We start from the raw sequence: 16,960 nt of genomic DNA on the forward strand, positions 1-16,960 counted from the left end.
TTGAGCCGATAAAGTAGTGATAGAATCAACATTATAAATTCCAACTCCCTTTTTATTTGCTCTCCCATTGCCCAATTGATAGCTATTGGCCGCCATCTCCTCCAAAAGTTCATATGCTTCTTTGGGAGTTTATGTCATAAGGGTAGCACCTGCAGCTGCATCTAACATTGAACGATTAGATTGATTAATGCCACTATAAAAAGTTTGCACTTGCATCCAAACAGGTAGACCATGGTGAGGACACTTCCTAAACAGTTCCTTAAATCTCTCATACGACTCATATAAGGTTTCATTATCAAATTAAGAAAAACTTGTTATGTCATTCCTTAATTTAACCGTTTTAGTAGGTGAAAAATACTTAGATAAAAACTTTTGTGCCAAGTCATCCCATGTAGTAATCAAACATGCAGGAAGAGAGTTAAGCCAATATTTTGCTTTATCCCTTAAGGAGAAAGGAAATAACCCAAGTCTAATGGTATCATCACTAACTTCATTATGCTTAAAAGTATCACATATTTCAAGAAAATTAGCAATATGAGAGTTAGGGTCATCATTGGGGCCAAAAAATTGCACAATCATCTGAATAATTGCATGCTTAATCTTGAAATTGTTTGCTTGCACATTCGGCCTCCTAATGCTTGATGTAGTACCATCCAGAGTAGGTATAATGTAGGATATCAATGTCCTTGGATTATTTTGGTCTTGAGCCATCTTGTTCTTTCTCTCCCTCGTTCGCTTTTTCAAAGTCCTTTCGATTTCTTGATCAAGGGGTATTAATTCTCCACCCCTAGTGCGTGTCATGCACTAGGAACCTTCAAAGAAAAGAAAAAAAAGGAAAAAATTAAAAATTTCCTAAAATATTTTATAAAGCCAAACCCAATAGAAATTAAAATGGAAAATTTTAAATCTGAAAATAAAAACAAATAGATGTTCAATCTAAGGTTAATTCAGGTAGTTTTGATATGCAATAAACTAGTCCCCGGCAATGGCGCCAAAAACTTGTTGTGTGATTTATGCACAGTTAATTCAGGCAAGTGTACCTTACTCAAATGCACGTATAATGATGAGAAAAGTGTCGATCCCACAGAGACTAGATCACATTACCAAATAAATTTTAAACTAACCTAAGTTGAACTCGTGAATCAATTGAATGAATAAAAACTAAAAGAATTAATGCAAATCCAAGAACTTAACAAAAACTGAATCGATGGATGAATGCAGCTAGGGTTTAGATTTCATTAGATCAAGGTTTATAATTACCTATTTAATCAAAATGAAGACCAAAATTACCCTAAGGTATATTAAAGTTATTTGCATGTGATGGTGGATTTCCTTAAATTAATTAATAAGCTTTCTCAAGTCATATTAATCATTTATTAATCAAATTCTACAATCAAATTTCTAAGTGGTTGTCAAAAGGAAAAATAAGCATTAAGCTCTTTGGAACATCTAATCGTAAAAGGGGATTTGACTCACTAAGCTTCCATGATTCTCACAAATGAGGTAATCATCTTTCGAAATCATAGTCTAACATGCGATTTTTATTGCCTGGGGATTTAATTTATAACAATCATTTGGTCAATTATGCATGAATCATCAAATCATTAAATGATTGGCCAATTCTTTTAAAGATTTAAGAACAACAATAAAAACTCCTCATGCAAATAACAAAGGTCTTCAATTGAATTAAGCAAGTAACTATATAATCTTAAGATCAAAATCCATCTAAACCCTAGTTAAGAGATATTAGCTAGACATCATTAAATTCAACATACTCAAGAAAATTAAAGGGGAAACACAACAAGAACACATCAAAAAATGAAGAAAATAACAAGAAAATTTTAGCCTTTGGAGGTCAAAGACAAGTGCAACAACTAAGCCTTCCTCCCTCTTAGATTCGGATTCTTCCTCTCCTTCTCTAGCATGCTAAAATTGCTTCCTCTCTTCTTCTAATGTACTGAGACTGCTTCCTCTTTTTTTTGTCTTCCAAATTCTCTCTAAAGATGTCTCCCCTTACTTTGAGTCTATGGTCCTTTTTATAGTGCAGCATCCCCTCAATTTCTTCTTAATGCAGACTCCTAATTCAACACAAATTAGGTCTCTTAGTCTTTATCTCAGTTGAATTCCTATCTCTTCTGCTTTGCCAACTGCCAGACCCGAAACTTGAAGCTCGAATTGCACTTGGTTGGCGGCGGAATTAGGTTGAGTGATAAACACAAGAGTTGTAACCCTATCTCTTAACTTCAATTATCCATTTGAATCACCTCAATCCGAGTTATAGTCAGAAAGTTATACCCAAAATACGGGAACTATATCAAAACATGAAATTTCCCGATTTTTGTGCATACATATCAAATCCGATTTCAATGGTTTCTCTCCTTCATGGCTACATCATGGAGCACCACTGCTGGATGGTCCTTCCTCTATGATTATCTTGATCAATTAATTTGAACTCCTTAAAATTGCACAATTAAGCTCCAAACCATATTGCAAGACAATTTCATCATAATTAGTGCAATACCATGCTAATTCCAAAAACATTATTACCAAAATCATCAAGTTAGAGGTATGAAAACATGTACAAATATAGGCTTATCAATCACCAATGGCTCAGCCTCCACCCACTTCATGAAATAGTCAACCGCCACAACCAGGAATCTTCTTTGGCCAATTGCAGGTGGGAATGGACTAAGGATGTCTATCCCTCACTGGGCAAAGGGCCACGGGCTGGTTAGATACTTTAGGTCATTAGTGGGTTTGTGAAGTATGTTGGCGTGCCTTTGGCAATTATTACACTTCTAGACGAGCTCGAGTGCATCCACCTTCATCATAGGCCAGTAGTATCCTTGCCTTAGCACCTTTTGGGCGAGCACTCTGCACCCAAGTGTCCTCCACGGAGACCTTCATGGATCTCGTGTAGCACCTGGCTTGCCTCCGAAGGTCGCAAGTAGCGCAAGTAGGGAAGCATAAAGGATCTCCTATATAGCCGCTCACCAATAAGAACATAGCGAGTTGACTAACACTCTACCCTCTGATTTGCGTTTTGATATACAGGTAGGGTCCCGTTGAGCAGATAATTAGCAAGTTGACCGATCCAGCTCAGTTTTGCTATCAACACGAGAGCATCCTCTTTTGCCGCCTTCACAATGCTAGGTCACGGAAAATCTTCAATGTACATTGTCCTCATTGCGATGTTGGATGTGCTGACAGTTTCGATAATGCACTGACCTTAGCATTTTCTACTCTTGGTACTTTTCGGATGAACCAAGAGTGGATGTCGAGTAGGAGCTCCCAAAGTTTGGCTAGAAAGGCCATCTTGGCGGGTTCTCGAGCCTCGTACTCACCATCCACTTAGTTCACAACCAATTGAGAATTGTTGCATACCATGACGTGCTTGGCGCCGACCTCCTTTGCCAACATCAGCCTGGCTATCAATCCCTCATACTCTGCTTCGTTGTTCGATGCTTCGAATGTTAACTGGAGAACGTAGTCCAGCTTCACCTCACTTGGTCCATACAGTATGAGTCCAGCTCTGCTTCCTCACTGATTTGATGAGTCATTGACGTGGAGGATCCAGGGCTTCTCATCCTAGGTTGGGGTTTCCCTAGTTGGAATGTGTGCCCCGTTGGTTGACTTCTCCGATGGGTTGATCAGCTCAGCCACCTCAAGGGCCGGTGTGCTGAATGTACATTCGACGACGAAGTCAGCCAAGATCTGTGCTTTAATTGTTGGGCATAGCTCGAATCGGATGTCGTATTCGCTTAAATCGTTGGCCCACTTCGTTAATCTCCCTGAGACCTTGGGCTTTTGAAGGAAGTGCCACAGAGGTCTATCAGTTAGGACAACAATAGTGTGGGCTTGGAAGTAGGGACATAGCTTCTGAGCTGCAATGACTAGTGTGAAGGCCAGCTTTTCAATGTTGGGGTACCTGGTCTCAGTTGCCTACAAAACCTTACTGATATAGTAAATGGGCCTTTGGACCTAGTCTACTTCTCTTATTAGTACCAAGTTGACTACTTTGTCACTCACAAAGAGGTAGAGTTTTAGCTCGTCTCCAGGTTCAGGTTGGGTCAATACCGGGGGTGAATTTAAGTACTTTTTGAGCTCGTCGAACATGAGTTAGCACTCCTCGGACCACTCAAAGTCCTCTTCTTTTTTATGGCCTTGAAAAAAGGTAAAAATTGACCAACCGACTTAGACGTAAATCGGTTCAGGGAGCAATTTGACCAGTTAACCTTTGCACTTATTTTATTGACTGGGATGGTCTCATATTAAAGATAGCCTGGATCTTGTTTGGGTTGGCTTTGATGCCACGTCGGTTCACTATATAACCAGGAATTTACCCGACTTGACCCGAAGACACACTTGTTCGGGTTGAGCTACATGTATTTTCTTAAAATTGGTAAACACAATTTAAATCATGAATAAGAGAATTTGAAAACTAGGTCTTCACGACCATGTCATTTACATAACATTCAACTTTATTGCACATTAATGAAGTGGTGAGCTAAACCCTATAGGAAGGTTGGGCGAAATTTCAAAATTTTCTCTCTCTCTCTCTCTCTCTCTCCCATCTGGGAATCACATTCCCTATTTTACAAAATTGCATTTTCAAGGATTATTCTTGAAACAAAACCGGACCAGATCTGAAACTAAAGGAAAGGAGAGGGAAATACTTGATACGGAATTAAAAGGAATTCCCAACGTAGGTGTTCATGCCCAAAGAGGATACCAAATCCGCCTCCACTGAAGATGACACAACGAATGTTGAGGCGGGATCAACAGGAACGGTTTTTCAGTAAGAACCTAGGATTCTTCACCAAGAATCGAGCAGGGTGGTGTGAGCACGACTTATGATTGTTTCTTCACCAAGAAACAATATCGAGAACACTTCTTGATCACTCCAGTAGGTGGAGATCGAACTGGGATGGCGCCAAGAACTTAGGGAGAGAAAAGACTGCAGAGACGAGTGTGTTCTCTTTGTGGATTTTTCCCCCTATTTATAATGCATTCAGGATTAGCTTCCTAATCGGATTAGGAATGAGGTTTCCTAATATAAATCTTGTATTTAGATCTAGACTCTCAAGTTGATAAGACCTATCTTATCCAACTACTAATCCCAGTCAGATAATAAATCCAAAATTGACCCAATTTAATTAAACCATTTAAGCCTAGTTCGAAATGGGATTTAGGCCCATTAAGTCATATTGCTTACTTAACCCATTAAGAGCTAGCTAGTTTGGTTTTCTTTATCTGGCATGGGACCCTAGCATTGATCTACATATTAGCTACATGGGTTCAGCCCAGCCTTTGTAACAAGGCCTGACCGAATTCACTGTTGGTCACAGTGAACCCCTAAGTCCATCAACATGGGCTCTTAATGGGCCTAGCATTTACACTAAATGGTCCTTGGGTCGAGCCATCTTGTGAAAACCCAAGGACTGTGGGCAGATGCAAGATTAGCCCATTAGGTATTACCCTCAATGGCCTTACACTTAACCTCTCAGCACATAATGATCAGACATTGCCCGACAAGAGAAGACATCTCCCTCGGCTGCAAGGTACAATGCTGCACTCTCTACTCACATGGATCTCGAGAATCAAAACCTTTTGCAAACATTTTGAAACCATAAAATATATATATATATATATATATATATATATATATATATATATATCTTTATATAAATATATTTTTGCAAAACCAAATTTCAACGTTTGAAATCAACTACCGGCAGTTTAGGTTTTCATCAGAGAGAGTGCATTCCCCGATCATTAACTTTGTCTGACAAAGGGGCTGATCCTGTCACTATGATCACCCACTCAGGTGAATTCTCGGACTGCCCCATCATACCCAGGTTTTGACCCAGTAAAAGATCTCATTGATTGGCATATCAAAGACAACCCAATTTGACGCCTAGCGCAGTACCATAATCAAGTCTAGGGGTCAGGTGTAACATTCTAGTTTTGCCCATCTATCTCTAAGGTCCAGGGCAATACTGGAATTTGGTCCAGTTTAGGCTTTTAAGAAAACCCACACTGCATGCACCTCAGGTCTCACCCTGGCAGCTGAGACAAACCACCCCAACCAACTTGACAGTACATCAGTGTTAGCCTTGGCAAGATAAATCTCCCTAGATCTCTCCAATGGCTATGAAGATTCTAAACTAACATGAGTCTCATAAGTGTCCAGTTTAAGGGTATTACACAGAAACATACCATAACAACATTGATGTGTGTGCAAGCTACACAACATTTCTATTGTTTTTTATGCATGGTTTTGATGATAATTTGCATGATTTCTCACCCTAATTGAGAATGATTTTAGGAATTTAAGAGTGTGGACCAGCTTAGGGGGAAGATAGCATAAAACCATGTTGAGAGGGAAAATGTGGAAGAAATTCGGCCCATCTAGAAGATAGGCCCAGCCGAGAGTCATAAGGAGGGCACTTTCGACCCATAAAGAAGCAAAGCCCCATGGGGGACATGAAGAAGAGAGTCCAGTCGAGACTCTCCAAGGGAGACCTTTCGGCCCACCAAGTGGGAGGCCCAAGTGCAACCCAAGTTACAGCCCAAGGGGTCCTAAAGGTGGCTACCTTTTAGAAGAGAGAGGGATGAAGAGAAAAGTATAAAAGGAGAAGAGAAAGGGGAGAAAAGGGTTTGAACCCCCAAAAGGAGAAAGGAGAGAAGAGAGGCACAAGAAAGGAGAAGATCTAGAGGAAGAAGAAGGTTGCTGAATGCGAATTGGAGGAGAATCACATCCAAGAAATTGAAGATTGAAGCAGAATTCTAGGTTGTCTTCTTCTTTGGTTCTACGCAATTGGTAACCGAATTCAGCTAGGGTTTCATGCAATTTTGTCAATTAATTTCTCTTTCTTGCTAGAATTCAAACCATGATTGATGATGTTTCAGATCTGTAATTAGTTCTCTAGGGTTATTTGATTGATTGGATTCATTCTTGATGTTTCTTGGTTAGGGTTTTAATTGTTAGAACAATCTTGGCCAAATTGTTATTGATTCTTGGATTGTCTGAATTGCTTGAGAAAGAATTTAGGTAATCAGATATGTTAATCAAGAATCGAATCTAACACATCTTAGAGATAGTTTGTGTGATTCGATTGGTGTTCATTCAAATCTGAATTGATGCCCTTCGAATTGCTTGTTCTTAATGCATCCATGGGGATTAAATTCTTGATAGAGATATAAGAATTGTCACCCATGGATAGGATGAGTTGTGCTCGAGAGAGGCTGCTCATGCCATTAGGGTTTCACCAAACCATGGTTGAATCCCAATTCAATTGAATAACTTCATGAATTAATTGCTGGACCGAATCTGTTAGTGTTCTTATACAGCCTTGCTTCTCTCTACATGAAGGTGGTTTGATCCGAATTGATTAGGATAGTTTGATAGTTAGGAATTCAAATTTTGATTAGGTTAAGAATTCAGTTTATCAGATAACAATTGACTGATTTATTACTAGTAGTTTTTGGATAAATCCTCATGGAAACGATACTCTACTCATCACTTTATTACTTGATTGGCCAATGCACTTGCTAGTGTAAGTAATACGCATCAAACATGAATCAATTATGTACTTTATTCATTTACAATAAATGACAATAAGTACATCAATCTAATTAGAGCTAAGGGCATACATTGTCTACAAACTAAAGGCTCAAAAACTTTTTTTACAAGTTATTGGAAGGTTACTTCAACATTTTTCAATCCAAAGGGCATGACTTTATAACAATATAGCCCTACATCAATTACAAATGAAGTTTTTTCTTGGTCAGCTAAGTCCATCTGAATTTGATTGTAGTCAAAATAGGCATCCATGAAGCTTATCAGTTGATGTCTTCGGAAGCGCGTCATTAAACACCCCGGAACACCAGTTTAAACATTTATAATTTTTACCATTTCTCAAACAACTACTAACATAGTAAATGGGTGAGAACGGGTCGTATCCACATAGAAGCAAGTGAAAAGTTAATATATACTTAGATCCAAACAAGAGAATGCAATCGGGAATGGCAGAAAATACGAAAATAAAATATATTATTGCTGAAATTAAATGTTTCGAATTTAAACAAGACAATAAGTAAAAATTAGAATTTAATAAAGTATGGGAATCAATAAAGGAAATAAAAGAAACAAATAAAAAACAATCCAGAATCTGGATCCGGTGGCAGTAGCTGCAGATTGGGCAAACAGCTCACAAAAACCCCTCCTGACAAGAACCGGGCATCCATCTTTTCTACAACCCTCGAACCCCTTGAGACACCTTAACCTTGAACTGAATGAACCAGATCTGCAAAACAAAAATGAACAAGAATTAAATCTAAAAGATTGTAGAAATAAAAATAACAAAAAGGAAAATAAAGGAAAGAAAAGAATGGTTGATCAGATCCAGTGGTGGTAGTTGCAGATTGGTTGAACGGCTTGCAGGAACCCCTCTTGCCAAGTACTGGGCGTCCTCCCCTTCTACAACCCATGAACTCCTCAAGAAACCTTAGCTTTGTTAATTGGGTGAATTGACCAACCTCTAGGACCCCTGGGGTCCTTTTTATAGAGAAAGGTGCATATAATTGGGAATAGAGAGAAAGAAGGGGGCGACAGCTGGGTTTTAGCAAAGTTTGGGGCACCCCTAAGGTTTCTAATGGAGGGTTAGGATGGTTTTGGGATGATCCTAAGGCTGAAAAGAAAAGAAGTGGGTGCCCAATATTATGTATGGCTGAGATTTGGGTGCCTAGAAGTGAATGGGTGAGATGGAGGCTCCTAAGGTTGAAAGGTGGAGATTGGAAGAGGTGGGAGATGCCCTAGAGTGGATGGCTGAGATTAAAAGGAGTGGGGGTGGATATTAAATAGCTAGGGGTGGCTAGAGTTTGCTAAGGATGAAAAGAATAGGTTAAAAGGCGCCCTAGGGTTTGCTAAGACGTGGGGAGCATGCTAATAGAGTAGGAGGTGCACCAAACTGTGTTTAGCAGCTAGGAGGCGCCCTCCTGCTTTCAGTTTTTCACAAAAACACCTCCTCTCTCAGCTGGACTTCACACCAGTTTCCCAAAATCTGCATTTCAGCCATGAAAACATCCCAATTTTGCACATAATTTGCACAGGGACCCTCAGAGGTCACAATATTGAAATTAACTGGGGAAAGGGCACACTTTGATGTTTTTAAGGCTGAAAATACCCTTGAATTGATGCCCTTAAGGTATCAAAATGCAGAGTTATCACACCCCCAACTTAACCATTGCTAGTCCCTTCGCAATGCAATCTTAAAATTATACTGAGCATAGAGATCCTTGCCATCTCAAGATCATCCCTAAAAGAATTAGTCAAGCATCCTGATTCCAGAATTCTCAAACTCTGTATAGATCGGTATTGAGCTTAAGAGGTAAAACTGTATTACTTTGAATATTATAGAAACTTGGTTTAAAAAAATCTTATATACCCTTCCATTTGTAGATTATCTTGATAATCTGAGATTTATTTTAAAATCAGACAGGTATTCTTCTTATCATTTTTAACAGTGGATTTCTACCCCTGAACTTGATATGCACACTTATTTTATTTCTACCTTCCACCGTTTGATGTGAATCCCGACACTTGCCTTAGATGAAGAGACCTGATTACTAAGTGTTAGGTGATTGTCTTTGGTATTCCCTTTCCCGTTTGATGCGGATCTCGACACTTGACTTAGGTGAAGAGACCCAGTTACTAAGTCTAGGGTATCTATTGACTTTTTATTCCCTTTTTTTACAGAACTATTCAGGGTAGTCCACTATTTCTAACAACTTGAAGAATTTGTGTCTATTTTCTCTATATTTTTCTTCTTATCTTGGCAGGGGCAAACTTGGGAGTATGTTCCAATTTCTAAACGATTTCGAAAATATTCAAATAAGACAAATTTTGACTCCTATCACTCGCTACCAATTTCTATAGTATCCAATATTCTTTTATCAGTTTCCTTAACTTTTTCTGTTTGGGAATCTCTTTTAATGGAAAACATTTTTAAATTTCTCAATGAAATTTTAATTCTACATATTTAAAGGCTTAGCTTCTCAATTTTTTTTTCTTCTTTTTTTTTTTTCCTTCCTCACCCCCAACTTAAATGCCATTATCCCTAATGGCATGACTAGAATGAGGATTTAGGCCAAAGGGGAATAATGGATAGGGTTTTCCTGAGGGGTTCAATGTTTGCCACCTGGTGTCGAATCAAGAAAAGAAAAAGAACTCAAATCCTAAAAGCAGAAAATGCTAAAATCTATGTTGGGTTGCCTCCCAACCAGCGCTAATTTTAATGTCTTCAGCCAGACACATTCACTCATTTCTTCCATCCACACTCTCAGACTCACTTTCTTCTATATACAAACAAGGCTCAGACTGGGCTAACCAAGGGGTAGACAGGTCCTCTAAAAAGTCATCCACTATATCTACCATGAATCCATCTCCCCCTAGGTTTGGATACTTGGATGCACTAAAAACATTGAACTGGACCTTCTGCTCCCCCGACTTCCAGTTGATATTTGCATTGGCCGTTGCTAGAAACGACCATCCTAAGATTATCAGGTTATGGTTCAGTTCTTTGGTTGGGGTCATGTCTAGAACAACAAAGTCCATTGGGAAATAATAGTTCTCTATCCTAACAATGACATCCTCGATAACACCTTGATGAGTCTTGACTGACTGATCAACGAGTTGCAGAATTATTGGGGTAGGTTTCAACTTTCCGGTCCTGAACCTTTAATATATGATGGACGGGAGCAGGTTTACACTGGCCCCAAGATCCAATAGGGCCCGATCAAAGGTGATTCCAGAAATGATATAGCTGATGAGAGGAGCACCTGTGTATTTCATCTTCCGGGGAAGTTGGTTCAGGAGGACCGCACTCACATCTGCCGAGAGCATCACTTTTTGTGGGGCTGATCGTGGCTCCATCTTTTGGGTGCATAGCTCTTTCAGAAACTTGGCATAAGCCGAGACATGTTGGATTGCATCGAGGAGAGGGATGTTAATGTGTACTTTTTTGAAGAGTTCCCTGATCTCCTCATTGCAAATCTCTTTCTTTTTCCGCAACAGCCTAGCTGTGAGTGCGGTTGGAAAGGGGGCTACAAGTTGGTTCACTTTAGGCTCTTCTTCTAGGTTTTCCCTTTCTTCTTCTCCCCCCCAACTTAGGGTTTTCTGGCTCTTTTCCTTCTCCTTTACTTTTCTTCTTCTCATACGGGTCTTCCAAAATTCTCCCACTCCTTAAAGTTGTAACAACTTTGGCATTTTTGAATTGGGGATTCTTAGGAGGTGGTTGAATTTGTTGCAGAAAACCTGGTGGTTGCTGATAGCTATAAATATAACCCTAGCAAGTGCACTAGTTATCAAGTAGTATAAAAATATCGTTCCTATGAGGATTTAACAAAATAAGAATTAGAACTACAGCATTCCCTAATTATTTGGACAATCGAATTTCAGATTTGAAGATAAAAACTACTGAAAAGCAGAAAAAAGGAAAACAAGAGCAGGAGTAACCAATGCTGAAGTATGTAACGATTGATTGAATTTGCTAGGACTTTTGGTCCACCTAACCATTCCAATGAATATTAATGTATGAGATTACCCAAGATAATTTGTCATCCCCATAAGCTGAAGTCTTTCCAATTTTATTTAATATTCTCTTTCGAGATATACTAAAACTACTTCTATCAGGTAACCCTTCGATCTTTCAACTAGAGTTCTCAAGGTAGAAGTGCAATAAGTTCAAGGAAAAACTATTACATTCAGATGAATCATGTGTATATACCCCTATATACCATTCAATTCACACCATGAATTATGTGGTCTGCTATATGAATTCCTCTCTCGATTCATTCACATAAACCTAATCAATTAAGAGATAGTCATTCCTAATAGCATTAAGCAAGATAACTCATAGACTATATGGAAATCACGATCTTGGATAAATCAGAATAAAAATATATTCATTGTTATGATTAGGCTTTCCATAGTCCTAGCTACAAATAAATCAGTTCATACTAGAGGAAATAAAATAAACAAGAGGAAAGAAAGAACTCATGGTGTCGCCCTTGGAATTGAGATCTCCTCTTCTCCTTGCCACCACCTCCTTCTTGCAGACTTCTTGCTTGATAGCTGGATTCCTCTAGTTCTTGATTCAATCCAGAGATTGAGTGATACCTAAAGCTGGTCTGCCCCCCCCCCCCCCCCCAGGGGAGGGGGTGGTCTCCTACTTCCTCTTGAAGTTTATCTTGCAAGAATAGAAAGTTCTAGTCTAATCCTACTCTTATCTCTTTATCTAGTGAACTCAATCCATTTATCTTTCTAAGATTACATCAAGAATTTAGATCTGAAAGGACTCTTCTCAGTTTCTTGTTCTTGGATTCGTATTAGACCTCCTCTACGAATTGGGCTGCTGCCAAGCTTTTCTGCAAGTTGGGCTTCAACTGCGGATTGGGCCTTCCTACGAATTTTCCATGACTTCGGGCCCTGATTTGACTTTGATAAAGGCCGAATCTGCGAAAGCCCAAAACACGAAAGTTGTGGATTTTTCTCTTATCTTTCTAGTGAGTCTTGAATCAGCCAATTGGAGTTCGGGTACGCGAGTTAGGCCCAAATTACTGAACGATGCCGAAACTGTAAAAAATCATCCGATTTGCCTTTCTTTGCTTCTGATGCCTTCTTTCATGCCCTGAACCGAAATACAACAAATATGAGTCCAATTAAGTACTAATTCAGTATGAAAGATAGAATATTTGGGGATAAAAATATGATAAATTCTACTCTCATTAGTTGCTTCCTAGGGTTTACAACCGGTTGACTCAGTAATTGCCCCACTTCTCTCCTTGCATTAGCTTCGACTAGCTGTCCTATTTGGCTTTCTAACCTAGCAATGGACTGTTGATGATTTAGGATCAGCTGCTGAAGCTACATGAATTGATCATCTACTGAACGGGATTGCGAAGGTTGCGGGTAACCTCGATTCCTAGGATACACTTGCTGGAACGGACTTTGTATTGAGCCTCTGAAACTGTTGGGCCATGAAGTTGGACGGATGCTGATATTGCTGGGACTGTAGATTGGGTTGATGTGTCCTCCAAGAAAAGTTAGGGTGATTTCTCCACCCAGGGTTGTAAGTATTGGAATATGGATCATTGTTGGGCCTTGAGAAACTCTGGGATTCCTGAACTTGTTCTTGGATAAAGGGTGGAAACTAGACTGCCGTAGGACAGTCATCAACCTGGTGGGTTGGGCTGGCAAAATGGAACACACTTCGAGATAGGATGTAGATGGGCCCGATTGCTGGTTAAAGGTGAAAAACTGGTCAAGCTTCTGGGCTAGAAGATCTACCCTACCCAACTTTCTAGAAATGGTATTCAAGTCCATTTTTGCCTCGGGCTCTAAATTATTCATGACCTCATAGAGCCCTACCCTCTTTGAGGGCCCTACCAACCTTTCGTAGGAATACAAGGATGCATTGTTAATGGAATTCTCACTCAGGGTTTTGAAAAGAGCATATGCTTCATCCTCGCTCTTGCTCATAAATGCCCCCCCACAGGATGCATCTACCATTTGCATGTATTGATCTGTCAGATCTTCATAGAAAGCCTGGACAATTTGCCATTGGGATAGGCCATGGTGTGGGCATTTTCTCATTAACTCCTTCATCCTCTCCCAAGCCTCATGAATTTGTTCACCCGGTGTTTGGGTGAATCCAGTGATGGATCTTCTCATGGTATTGGTTCTGCCTATAGGATAGATCTTTCTAAGGAATTCTTGTTGCATTTCTGCCCAAGTTCTAATGGGTCTTCCTATAGTCCCTAATTAGTGCTTGGCTTTATCTTTCAAGGAGAAGGGAAAAGAGTCAATCTAAGGGCATCATCATTGAAATTTTGGATCCTTACAGTGGAATAGATTTTCAAAAACTCATCTATGTGCTTGTATGGGTCCTCACTCGGGTTCCCATAGAAAGAGGGGAGCATCTGGATTGTGCTTGACTTAATTTCATATTGTAAGGCTTGAGTATCGGGTAACTGAATGCAGGATGAAGGGTTGTATTGGGTTGGAGTGAAGTATTCCTTCAACTTTTTGGGTTGGGCATCATTGATTCCGGCCATTTGGTTGCGGTGTTGGTGATGGAGGTACCTCTCTATTTCAGGTATGGGTTCTACAGTTTCTTTCCTTAGATCACATTCCCAACATACAACTCAAAAGTCCATTTTCTTCTTGTTTAAATTTGAATTTTAAATTTTGAGTTTAATTTCAAATTTGGATTTTGAAATTGAAATTCTAAAATTTAAACTCAAATTTTGAAACTTTCTCCACCTTTTTTATGTTTTTATTTTTTTTTATTTTTATTATTATTTTAATTATTTTAATTTTTTATTTATTCAAAATTTAAATTCCTAAAATTCAAGTTCAAATTTGATTTTATTTATTTATTTTTGTTTTTTTGAAATTTGAAATTTAAATTAAATTCAGATTTAGAAATTTAAATTGCTGAAATTTACAAGTTTTCCTAAAATTTAGCACACCTTTGAACCAAATGTGAGGCTTCCCTAAAGGATCTTGCTATCCAAATTTTAAATTAGGGTTTAGGGTGAACCACACGTGAAAGGTGGTGATTTTTGGGCCAAGGAAGGGTGATGAAATCCCCACTTTATCTTATTTAACTTGGATGCCCTTAAAATGGATTAACGGAAAAGCAAAATGAACACAACAAATGCAACTAATTACAATGCATGAACAAGTATTTCTAATATGTAATTCAGCAAAATAACATAAAAGAATAAAATAAACTAAGCAAGAGAAACAATTAAAATGATAAAAAGAAAGAAATCCTAACACATTCACAACTAGCAATGATAATTTAACAATTAAATAAACCTATATGATGCATGCTCTAGAATATGAAACCCTGAATGCTAGAATGCAAAAATTAATTTTTTTTTATTTTTTATTTATTTTTTTTTTGAAATTTGAAATTTGAAATTTGAAATTTAAATTTCGAAATTTGAAATTCAAATTCAAAAGTTTAAATCTAAAAGATTGCAGAAATAAAAATAACAGAAGAGAAAATAAAGAAAAGAAAGGAATGGTTGATCAGATCCAATGGCGGTAGTAGCAAATTGGTTGAACAGCTTGCAGGAACCCCTCCTGACAAGAACTGGGCGTCCTCCCCTTCTACAACCCTTGAACTCCTTAAGAAACCTTAGCCTTGTTAACTGGGTGAATTGACCAACCCTTTCTCCATGGCCCCTGGGGTCTTTTTAATAGAGAATGGTGGATATAATTAGGAATAGAGAGAAAGAAGGGGGCGGCAGCTGGGTTTTGGCAAAGTTTGGGGTGCCCCTAGGGTTTCTAATGGAGGGTTAGGATGGTTTTGGGCTGATCCTAAGGCTGAAAAGAAAAGAAGAGGGCACCCAATATTATGTATGGTTGAGATTTGGGCACCCAAAAGTGAATAGGTGAGATGGAGGCTCCTAAGGTTGAAAGGTGGAGATTATAAGAGGTGGGAGGTGCCTTAGAATGGATGGTTGAGATTAAAAGGAGTGGAGGGTGGAGATTAAACAGCTAGGGGCCGCTAGGGTTTGATAAGGATGAAAAGAGTAGGTTAAAAGGCGCCCTAGAGTTTGCTAAGATGTGGGGAGCATGCTAATAGAGTAGGAGGGGTGCCAAATTGGGTTTAGCAGCTTGGAGGCACCCTCTTGCTTTCAATTTTTCACAAAAACACCCCTTCTCTCAACTGGACTTCACACCAGCTTCCTAAAAGTTGCATTTCAGCCATGAAAATTTTCCAGTTTTGCACAAGGACCCTCAGAGGTCACAATATTAAAATTAACTAGGTAGGGCACACTTTGACTTTTCTAAGGCCGAAAATACCCTTGAATTGATGCCCTTAAGGCATCAAAATGCAAAATTATCAGCAGCTCATGCCCCAAGGTTGCGTCTACCAGGCTGTCTATTCTGGGAAGGGGGAAGCTATCCTTTGGGCAGGCTTTGTTGAGGTCGATGTAGTCGACGCACATGTGCCACTTGTCGTTGGATTTCTTCACGAGCACAAGATTAGCTACCTAGCTCAGGTACTATACCTCTCTAACAAAGTCTTCTGCCAATTTTGCTTTGTCGTTTAGTGTCACGACATAGCACTTCCTGGACTCTAGTTGGTCGCCTCATACAACCCCCACCCCGTACTTTGTTGGGAACTTCATTGAGAGGTAGTAGATTGACACCACCATGCGAAGTGCGTACAAGATGGGTCGACTTAAGATGGCATTATAGGGGGATGGGGTGGCAACCACCAAGAAGTTGTGCTCAAACTAGATAGTGTTGGGCTTCATTCCTACTGCTACCGGCACTTTGATCCTACCAAGGGGCTTCACAACGTCTCCGCTAAAACAAACCAAGGGCACATCCGCTGGCTTTAGGTTCTCCCGGTCCAACTCCATTTTCTCAAACGCCTCCGGGAATAGGATGTCTCCTGAACTGCCTCAGTCCACCAAAATCCACTTTACCTCGAAGTCATTGACCACCATCTTGACCATGAGGGCTGAAGGGATGAGAGATCCATCATATGGATGGCCGAACCCTATAGAAAGGTTGGGCGAAATTTCAAAAATTTCTCTTTCTCCCATGTGGGAATCACATTCCCTATTTTAGAAAACTGCATTTTCAAGGATCAATCTTGAACCCAAACCAGACCAGATCTAAAACCAAAAGGGAGGGAGGGATATACCTGATACGGAGTAATAATAACCTCCAATGAAGGTGTTCATGCCCAAGGAAAAATCTAAAGACAACTTCCACCGAAGATGACACCGTGCAGGATGAAGCAGAATCAATAGGACGACTCTTCAGCAAGAACCAAATTCTTTAGCAAGAATTTGATGGAGGGCTAGTGAGCACGACTTCAGATTACCTTTTCAACCAAAAGGTAATATCAAGAACCCTTTTTGATCT

At 39.4% G+C, this 16,960-nt stretch overlaps 2 non-coding genes across 2 annotated transcripts; both read left to right on the plus strand.

The window, feature by feature from the left end:
- The first annotated feature begins 226 nt into the window (after positions 1-226).
- On the plus strand, positions 227-333 carry LOC148803725 (small nucleolar RNA R71). The gene has a single exon (XR_016081557.1). It is a non-coding gene; the product is annotated as a small nucleolar RNA R71 (small nucleolar RNA).
- A 13,298-nt stretch (positions 334-13,631) lies between these two features.
- On the plus strand, positions 13,632-13,738 carry LOC148803726 (small nucleolar RNA R71). Its single transcript, XR_016081631.1, has one exon. It is a non-coding gene; the product is annotated as a small nucleolar RNA R71 (small nucleolar RNA).
- Positions 13,739-16,960: the final 3,222 nt, after the last annotated feature.

The sequence above is a fragment of the Nelumbo nucifera genome, chromosome 1 (genome assembly GCF_055504915.1).
Source record: "Nelumbo nucifera cultivar China Antique chromosome 1, China Antique-T2T, whole genome shotgun sequence".
NCBI classification, from domain to species: Eukaryota; Viridiplantae; Streptophyta; class Magnoliopsida; order Proteales; family Nelumbonaceae; genus Nelumbo; species Nelumbo nucifera.